The 10,292-nt window shown below is 44.8% G+C and overlaps 1 protein-coding gene across 1 annotated transcript in view; it reads right to left on the bottom strand.

The window, feature by feature from the left end:
* LOC148511392 (collagen alpha-2(VI) chain-like) overlaps nucleotides 1–4,147 on the bottom strand; it is a 313,628-nt gene extending 309,481 nt beyond the window's left edge. Inside the window, exon 1 of the mRNA XM_088442276.1 lies at nucleotides 4,066–4,147. The gene's annotated coding sequence lies outside the window, so the exon portion shown is untranslated. The remainder of the gene's footprint in view (nucleotides 1–4,065) is intronic.
* Nucleotides 4,148–10,292: the final 6,145 nt, after the last annotated feature.

Below are 10,292 nucleotides of genomic sequence, written 5' to 3' on the forward strand. Positions count from 1 at the left end.
CTTTTCTGTTTTACTCCTAAAATACTTTCTGTTGGACAACGGTTATTGCCTAACTTAACCATGAAATAGCATCAGTAGATTTTTAGTGTTTTTTTTTTTTTTAAACAATTTACATTGAATTGTTTGTCCACCAAAATGCAACTGGAAGATGTAAACCGCATCCCATTAAAAAGTATTAGATGAGACCTAGGGGTACATTTACTAAAGGTCGAAACGTTATCAGCGTCGCTTAGGAGTGCAGAATAGGGAAATTTATAATCTGTCGAGTTTCTGCTTCAATTGAAACCCAGCGTCGATGTACAATGGTTTTTGCAGGTCTAAATGCTGTCAGTTTTGATCTTTCAGTTTCCCTCCCACAGCAGAAACCAGTCTCAAACCAGTTAGCAGGTCTGGAATTCTAATGGAAATCAGGACTCCCAGGGAGCCACCAGGCCAGGACTGAAAGCCAAACAGACTGTACTGTACACTTGGTATAGTACCAGCGTGTAATCAGGGCTGTATTATTCATAAGGCTTAAAAAGGCTGAAGCCTAGCGGCCCTCGGAGAAGTTGCAAGGCACACTCGTAGTCAGCTGAGGTTTTATTTGAGATAATGGGGGGGGGGACACAGCAGACCAATAGCACACTATAGTCAGGGTTGTCACACCTCCATGAGTGGATACATGACCACTGCCATCACAGCTGCTGGCACCGTAGCTACCTGGAGGAAGTTCTCTCTCCTCCAGACCTCAGCACACACAGGGACTGGAGATTCCTTCCGGGGATTCCGGCTGCTTAATAGAGAACCACCACCAAGTACAGAGCAAGGATACCCCAGCATAGAGGTGAAACCAACTGGGTGAAGATGCAAAGTGCACACACCAGGACGGACACTGCAGCCTACTGGTAAGTGCAAAGTGCGGGACACCGCCAAGACGCATGCACAAGGACCACCTTCAGGGTGAGGGAAATGTATGGAGTGCACACCATACTGGAAGAGGCCCCCTCAGCAAGGATCATCTTACAATCCCATTCCCAGTGTGTGACTGCAATATAAGTAGACGCTACACTGCAGATATGCCACAGGGAGATATCACCACTATTTGGAATACAGACAGTGGAGCACCCTAAAGGAGCCAGCTTATATTGCCAATAACCTCTCTGATAACAGTCTTTCTATACTGAACATTATTGATAATTTAATGTACATTTAATTTGATTGTCTGGAGCACTGTGTCTCTACTTTTAGCAATCTAAACAGAGGCATAGGGGTCTATTTACTAAGCAGGGTTAGGAGACAGAGTGAAAAGTGATAAGGTGCCAGCCAATCAGCTCCCAACTGTCATTTTTCAAACACAGATGACAGTTGGGAGCTGATTGGCTGGCACCTTATAACTTTTTTCTTATAACTTTTCACTCTGTCTACTATCACTGCTTAGTAAATAGACCCCTTACTCTACAGTATACTGAATCAAGTCACTCCATTATTGCCTTAAATACCACACACTCTGCTTAATTCATACTTCTGGCATCACTGTATTAGACAATATACTGTACTGTTGCTCTTTTTCCACTAAAGTATACCAGACCCACTTAACATGCAGAAAGGGGGTGAAAGATTGAAGTGCCGGATGGGGCCCAAAATACCTGAAAGCCGTGGAGCCCGGCCACGGATTAATACATCCCTGCACATAATGGCAGGCTATTGATGGTCACTCTCATAAGAATGAATGGGGGGAAGCGCTGATTGGCTGAGAGCATAGTAAATATCCAGTTTGTATAGTCATCCATGTAAAAGTATTGAATGTTGGGCCGATGTTCTAAAGTCGGGTTTTTGGACAGTTTTTGCGTAAGTTTTGCCTTTAGTAAATATACATAAAACAAACTAAGCACTTGTTCCCACATAGATGATGTAAAGCGTACCTTATCAGTCACACCTGCACCAGATAATGAGGAATTGTCAGCCTCAAAAAAGAAAACACTAAATAAAAAGAAATCTGCCCTGCTTTAATGAAATACACCTAGAGGTCAATCCAATTATACACGATACACTCGTGGGTACGAGTCACCACAACAACGAGCGCACTTCACAGCAGCCTGAACTTGCTCAAAACTGTGCAGCCCCATAGGGCTGCATACAAAATTGAGCGAGTACAGCCTGAGCGAGATGCGGTGCCGGGATTTCAACGCTGTTGTAATGGCAAAACACACTCGATTCACACCACCTCAAGGCTAATTGGATTGCCCCTTTACTGTACATATACCATTAGAGAAAATAAGTTATTTATTTAGACATATAAAAAAATTATTAGTAAACATCAAAATAATATATATGCCCTTTTACAAACATTAACAGCAGTCAGCACAACGTTAAACATCTATTTAAAGCACACAGCTACCTATCTCAGTAGTCAAAAAGTAACAATAGGATAATGATGTTACTAATCCTTCTTAGAAACTTTGTTGCAATACAGGGTCTTTCCAGTAGCTGAAAAAGTTAGCATATAATATCATAGACTTATTTGTGATAAAAGCCAAAATATCTATTTTATGTTTAAAACATAATGGGCCTGATTTGCTACCGTACGCAACTGCGAATGCAATAGCAATTGTGCACGCAGTTCAACTGCAATAGTATGCTAATCCATTGTGATTGTAATGCCGCTGCTACACTACACAAGGTGGGTATCCCTTGAACTCCCGACACTGAGCCCGGCAGTTCAAGGGATAACACTTAAAGAAATCGCTCATGGAGCATATCGTTAAGCGTGTATGAGCCTTTAGTTTGTATCAGATGATCAAGAAGGGGAAGCAGATCTATAAGCCAAATACAGATAGCAATATGCTAGTTAAATGCATAATGGTTCATAAAACTTCTTTTACTCTTTTTGGCCATAGTTCAGGGTTTACATTTACATAGTTCAGGGTTTACATTCAATTATCCACCCATTCTTTCCTTTCTTTCTGTATTATAAAGCAGCTCATTAACATAGGATAGCTTGCAAATGTTCTGTAAACATCTATGGGTGCTTATTTAGGGATAAATAATATTTGCAGGATATAACACCTGTTTTAAGGGGGCATCTACAAATATTATGGATCCTTTGAATGTAACAAATTGGGACTGCAGCAGATATCTCTAATTCTCTATGGGGGCTGCTAATTTGTCAGATGTACCAAACACACAGCAGAGTGATAAGACAACAGAAAATATGTTGTAGATGTGCCATAATATCTGAATATTAAAACAACTAAATTCTTATAAAAATATCAAAAGGACAAATCAAATCTCTCTTTTCTTAAAGCAAACTTAAAAATCATTTTCTTGTTCTCCCTTCTTCACTTTGAATGGCTAAATTAATGCAACTATTTAATCAATAGAACTTACAAATCTTAATACTGTACACCTTGCAAGTAGTTTGCAATATACACTGTGCTTTATCCAAATTTGCAGACTTTGCTGCCAGGATGGCACAGAGGGGGCATGGAGGCCGCAAAGGTAGGCTGTGCAGGCAGCGTGATGGCATGATTGAGTCATCGTGGACCTGCGCCCCAGTATACAAAACCGAGAAACAGTGCAAATTGTGTCACCCCCCCCCCCCTTAGACCACCCACTTGTTTACTGTCAGCGGGCAGCAATGGGAGGGTTGCAAGCGGCTAGAGGGGGGTGCGAGAGACTTGCCCACTTTTCCAGGTGACCAGGAGCCTCCTGGCCATTCTGTGAGAGTATGCAAGTATAGCTTTTTCCAATAACCCATAATATAACAGAAATCAGCTTTGAATGATTTAGTACAATATTTAGATTAAAATACATTTTTGATTGATTGCTATAAGTTATGAGAAATTGTAGTATTTTCAGTCCAGCTTCATTACATATATGCTTGCTTACTAAATGCATAAGTTTATTCCCCACTGCATTATAGTATTACTGTTGAATATACTATAAAATGTATATGAAACTAAAATGTGATGTCTTTATATCTAATTAGCACATACATTATTCATATGCCTAAGTATATATTTCCAGTATTAAGCAATTGAAATACATTGTCTATCACTTGTAGAACATTACATAACCATTACTTACCTTGTTTATGGATGCCTCAAGACCATTTGGGAGCTAAGAGATCAGCAAGAATCACCCAGAAAACAGCTAATATTTGTGTGACTGTTTCTGATTAGTGAGCTGGTTGTATCACCTTGGTATGTGTGCACGTGTCAGAGTATACGACATGCCTGGACTTGACATGACCAATGCATAGCTTGTATTCTCTTCTTTCTCATATTCAAGTGTAAAGAATGATCACACAAAATGCTGCCACTGGTTTACAATATATCCATTTAAAACATATACAGTAGTTTTGATTAATGTCAAAAAACAAATGTTGCCATTATTGATGCTCACTCATATAGGGGCTGGTGCAGGGCTGACCATAGCTCAGTGTTGTAATTACACCTATATTGCATGCACAGAAAAAATGTGTATATGTACCTTGGTCACACCTCATGTGATTGGGCCACACCCCCCAAAAATAGCCATATCCAGTATCGGACTAGGGCGTAAAGGGCCCACCAGGGGAATACAATGGCAGGGGCCCACTTATAAGGTGTGTGACCAGCCCTTGGGTAAGTGTGGTCATCAACTGGATGGTTGAGGCCATCCCACATCGGACATGGCATAGTATTATGCAGTCTAAGATTTATGGCACTTTGCCCTCTTTAATCCAATAAATTGCATCTTGGCTGCTTTTATTTTAATAATAATCATCTGTGTCTGCTTTAGTAGAATAATAATTGTGCCACATTTATTGTAACGAATATTATTGGTGCTCCTTTAGCTGAACAATAATAATCTGTGCCCCCTTTAGTCTAATAATAACCTGTGCTCTCACTTAGTTGTTACGATCCTCTAGCAATTTGCTAGGACCGAGATGGAGGTATTGGAGATACGTGGCACATAGAAGAACAGTCACAAGCAGAATATTAGAATAATGGCAGTTTACTTCATAAATGATATGGTGGACCAGGAGGGCCAGTACAAACACAACATGTCCATGATGTAATAAGGAGCTGAAACAATAGGACAATAGAATATACTGTAGACTTACAGTCCAAACTAAAGTTGTTAAATGGCCAGGAGGCCTAGTAGACAGCGATGCTTTGAATGTGGTGTTGAAGCAGGATTGCTGGATGGCCTGGATGGCCTAGTAGACAGCGATGCTTGAAACGTGGTGTTGAAGCAGGATTGCTGTATGGCCTGGAGGGCCTAGTTGACAGCGGTGCTTGAAACGTGGTATAGAAGCAGGATTGTTTATTGGCCTGGAGAACCTAGTAGACAGCGATGCTTGAAACGTGGTGTAGAAGCAGTATTGCTGTATGGCCTGGAGGGCCTAGTAGACAGCGATGCTTGAAACGTGGTGTAGAAGCAGGATTGCTGTATGGCCTGGAGGGCCTAGTAAACAGCGATGCTTGAAACGGGATGTAGAAGCAGGGTAGCTGTATGGCCTGTAGGGCTCTGCAGACAGCAAAGCTTGAACCCAGGGTACTTGGGTCACTTAGAAGCCAGTGAGCAGAATACACACAGCATTTACAAATTATAGCTGGAAGTCTGGATGCACAGAAAGCAGGTTGCATAACCAATAGTTCCACATGAAAACTCTATAGGCGACAGTCCAGGAAGTTCAAATAGGATCAGCTGCCAATCAGGCAACACTAGGAGGAAACATATGAAATCCTCTGACGTCTGGTCTCCTAGCAACCGGCAACCTAGAAGCATGGTCAGGAGCAGGAGGAATACTGGCAGGAGACAAGTGCTGGACTGGACTTGTAACATGAGTATAATAGTGATACTCTGTGTCCCCTTTATTAGAATAATAATAATGTGAGTGGAGGAAACTCCCATTGACTAAGTACCACAATAGAGGTTTAGGAGCATATTTATTAAATCTTATTTGTGGGATTTCTGCAAATATAAAGTTTCCCTTATGTGTGTATGGGGCATCACAGCAGATAGCAATGAGAACTGCTGCGTTCCCCCCATTTTGTTCACAAAAAAAGCCCCCATAGGTTTCTATGGGAACTGCTTTATTGCTGAATTTACCAAGCTCTGTAAAGTGTAAAGTGTAAGTTAGCGTTAGGCATTGTAGCCTATTGATTACATAACGCACAATTTACTAGGAGAGGGTTCGGCAATGACTGGCTGCATATGCTTGGTCAGCAGATTGCGGCAGGATCCCGAAAAAGAAGTGAGGTGATCATATTAGTGATCACTTCACTTCTTACACAACTGAGGCCCGTATTCAATTAGCCGCCATAAGGCCATTTCTGTAGAAAAGTATCGCGAGTGACGTCATTTCGCCATGCAAAAAGTTTCCTCCGTATTCAGTTCCAAAGACTTTTCGCTAGTGCGGAAACTCAATGCAATGTAATAGGGGAAAAAGATTCGCCTATGAATAGCAGTCGAAAAAAAGTGCAGAATTGCTGTTTTAGGGTGCATACTTCGGGAAACCCCCCTGCACCCTTGGGACAGTCCCCCAAAGATAAACTGTGTCAAATTTTTTTTTTTAAAAAGTACTTTCATTTTGGAGGTGAAAAAGTTCAAAGTTGGGAAACAAACTTAAAAACTAGCAAAATAGACTTCTGGGGGGTCCCCAAGTATGGGGCAGGTGTTTTTTGGATTGTATGGTAGGTGCTTGTGGCAGGTGGATTTTGTACGTCATTTAAATCTTCACTTTAGCAACTTAAAAATATGCTAGCACCCATTTTCAAGTACCCAAAATTTGCTGGGACTACTTATTTTCACGAAAAATGCTATTCTTCACCACTTCTGTTAATGCGCTAATTGGTACCAATTGACACAACTTAAGTACCCCAAATACCTTCAATAGGGCTAATCGGGGGCATCTATAGTGATCCCCAATGTTAGTGCATCTTTGGGGGGTGTCAGGCTGAGTTCCCCATTTTTGACAGGACTTTTCGCCTGTTTCAGTTTCACCGGGTGCCGTTTTTGCCTCCTTTCTAATTGAATACAGCGAATAGCGGGAGCGCGCCCGATACTTTTCCGCATGCAAAACATGTGATGTAGGCGAAAAGTCCAGCATCCGAAAAAGTATTGCGGGTGTGAAACTAATTGAATATGGCCCTGAGACGGGTGAGCCTCTGTCCTTGGATGTGATTCTTTTTATACTGTATATCCATGATAACTGGCAATAATAAATGATAATTAATAAATATGCCTCTTAGCATCAACCTAAAACTCTTGTTGAAAGTTATGATTTATATTAAATCTTTAGGGGACTCTGCACACTTTTACCTTTCCTGTAGTTTAAGTAAGGTTTCAACCTACTCATAGAAATGCCACCTCAAAGGATTAACATCACACCGTAAAGTTTTGTAGAAGGGGCCTTGTGTTCACTCTACACTGGGGGTGGGCAAAATATGGCCCACGGGATGGATACGGTCTGCGAGGCAATCCTGCCTGGCCCGCTGTGTCCCACCACCACAAACTAACAAGCTGCTTGCCTTTGCGCTACATATGATCCACTGTCTCCACATAGAACTGGCAACAGCCACCGTTGTATGCTCCCGGATACCCATTACACAGGCATCTCATAGTGAGCTCCCTGGTGCATCACGACTGACAAATTGCTGACAGTCGCATACGGCCGTGTGCACCCGGCTCATTCTATCAGATGCATGATCCATCTGACTGCCCCAGAAGTTCCCTAGTGGAGCATGGCGCCACTAGCAGAGACAGAGCCAGGTGGAAGCTTTTTACACAGACCGGCGACCATTAAGGCCCCTGCACTAATAAGGTAAGCAATGAGGCATTAGTAACATTATACTGGGTCCTATTAGTTTCTATGAGGGAGATGTATCATAGGGCATTTTGTACAAAATGAGGTTACGGAAGCAGGGGGAGGGGGGAGCGGGGGAGAAGGGATCATCCAAGCCCCAAGTACTGTGTATGTATACATAAACCCATCACTTATTCTTATGGTGTAATGCGCCCTTCTTGTGACATAACACATTTCAAGGTTGTTACTCACACTAAGAAGCCACTCTCCTCTCCCCGAATCGCTTGTGGGTCATCCTTCAGGGCAGAGCCGGCCCTAAGCAATTTGATGCCCTAGGCAAGATTTTTGTTGGTGCCACCTAGCAAATAATCCCATAACCAAACTTAGTGATTATACATGGACACCAAATATAACACATTAGTTAATGGCTTATTTTTTTTGGTTAAAGAAACACATGCTAAACGCACAAAATGTACAACTATCCAGACATCCTCCTTTGTTATGGCTTGCTGCGCAGAGGTGAACGGCTTCAAATGAGTCATTATACTGCTGCCTCCTGCGGGGCCCTTCATTGTGGCGGGCCCAGGTCGGTGCAATGTACCGGCTGCACTACCGCTAGTTCTGTCTCTGACCCAGCACCCCTCTCCGTCTCACAGTACAGCACCCATCACCCAGCAAGCACAGATCACAGAGGCAGCCAACAACACCCTCTCCCACACAGAAATCCTCATCCAGCACACTACCCTTCACATGGAACCCTTCTGCCCTCTCCCAGTACAGCACCCATCACCCAGCAGCACACATCACAGCCTCACCCATCATTCTTCAACTGGCCAGCACATAGCACCAGCACTCCTCACTACATGCTGGGCTGACTTTAATCAAAACATTTTTATAACACAGTCACTCCAGAGACCAGCTGACATTTTTGTTGATGCCCAGTGCCCACTGCCCCAACTGTGCAGAGCCTGCTAGTCTGCTCTAGCCTCCCTGGACCTGCTTGCTGGCTGTGAACTGCCTGCTGCAGCTGCTGCCCATTCGAAGCTGAGAGCTCCGATCGCAGTTGCCTAACAACTAGCAGAGCCCTGCAAATCAGGTGCCCCGTCTCCACAACCGCCGCTGCTGGTTCTGCTGCTGCCTGCCCGCTTACTGTTATCTGCTGCCGGGTCTGATCGGAGCTCAACTGACAGCTCCGATCGGGCCCAGCAGCAGCAAACAGTGGACGCTGCGCAGCAGTAGCAGCTGCCATAGAAGGCAGCAGGTGCTCTGTGCCGCAGTGCCTGCCACAAACCACTGCAATCCGCCAGCCCTAGATGGGCTTGGATGCCCCATGGCATTCCACATGCCCTAGGCAATTGCTTAGTTTGTCAATGCCTAGAGCCAGCTCTGCTTCAGAGTATCAGCTGCAGTTAGTCTTCATCTACCTCATTCAGAGCAGGGTCACTAGGGGCTCCCCTGTTGCAGTTAGAATTGCTGTATTTCTCAAAATGTGGATCGCTAGTGCTGTCCTCACACACAGGCTGCTCCTCTCCTTCTCCTGCTCCGGGGGCTCAGCAAAGTGTTTTTCCCACCTCTCTATTAGTTTCTCACCCACTGTTGCTCCCTTTCCTTCTTTGCCTGCACTGTACTCAGCCACTTCTTTGCCTCCTCACAATATCATGCTTCCCTCTTCACCTCAGTCTCACGTCTCCCGCCTGTCACACTTGCAGACGCAGGCTGCTGGTCACTGGTGCCGCTGGCTCCTCCCTTACTGTCCCGTACTCCCTGCGCCCTTGCGCTGTGGTTCAATTTCCTCCAGCTCCCGCGAGAGCCGTGGGTTCCGTGTTTACAGCTTGTCACAGACAGCGGAGATCGCTGCAACTTGTAGCAGTGGCACCGGTTACATTTGTTTTATGCCTTGCCAGCCTGCCAACCAAATAAAAAGGACCAGTCACCCCCTTGCCCACCCTGATGCTACCATTGAAATATGCTGTCACTGTGCTCCGCCCCATATGTGAGCGGAGCGCTGAAGCAGGGGGGCCCACCGGAGATTTACCCAGCACCGCAGTGGGCCACTCCAAGCCTGGCCAGGCGGCCAGGCCCGGGTGAAGGGGGGCATGGCCTATTCGCGGTAGGTGTGGCCACTCCCCCTTAGGGAAAAAATACTAAAAACTATATTTCTGCAGCGACGTGGCGCTGCACGCTTGGGAGGGGGGCACTATGAGTCCCCTGAGGCCGGGGCATAGCAAGTGGGGGGCGCAATCAGCTGTGATCAGTCTCTCAGTGCAGCCTGCTGCGTAATGAAAGAGGGAAGGGGAAAGGGGGGGGTGGCGCCGGCCCCGGCCCCCGACGGGCCCCTCCAGGAAGCCCAGGCCCGGGTAATTAGTGCCAGCCCCCCCCCACTCGGCACCCATGAGCCTGGTTACATCTCTAGTACAAAAGAGCCCTTGGCAAACGGGCATATTTATAACTCTGCATAGCCCACAATTCCGTCAGTATGCCTTAACTGAAGTTTGGCTATGTGCTGCCAACTTTTCAA

This window comes from Taudactylus pleione, unplaced genomic scaffold, assembly GCF_031769625.1.
Source record: "Taudactylus pleione unplaced genomic scaffold, aTauple2 ptg000309l, whole genome shotgun sequence".
Taxonomy (NCBI): Eukaryota; Metazoa; Chordata; class Amphibia; order Anura; family Myobatrachidae; genus Taudactylus; species Taudactylus pleione.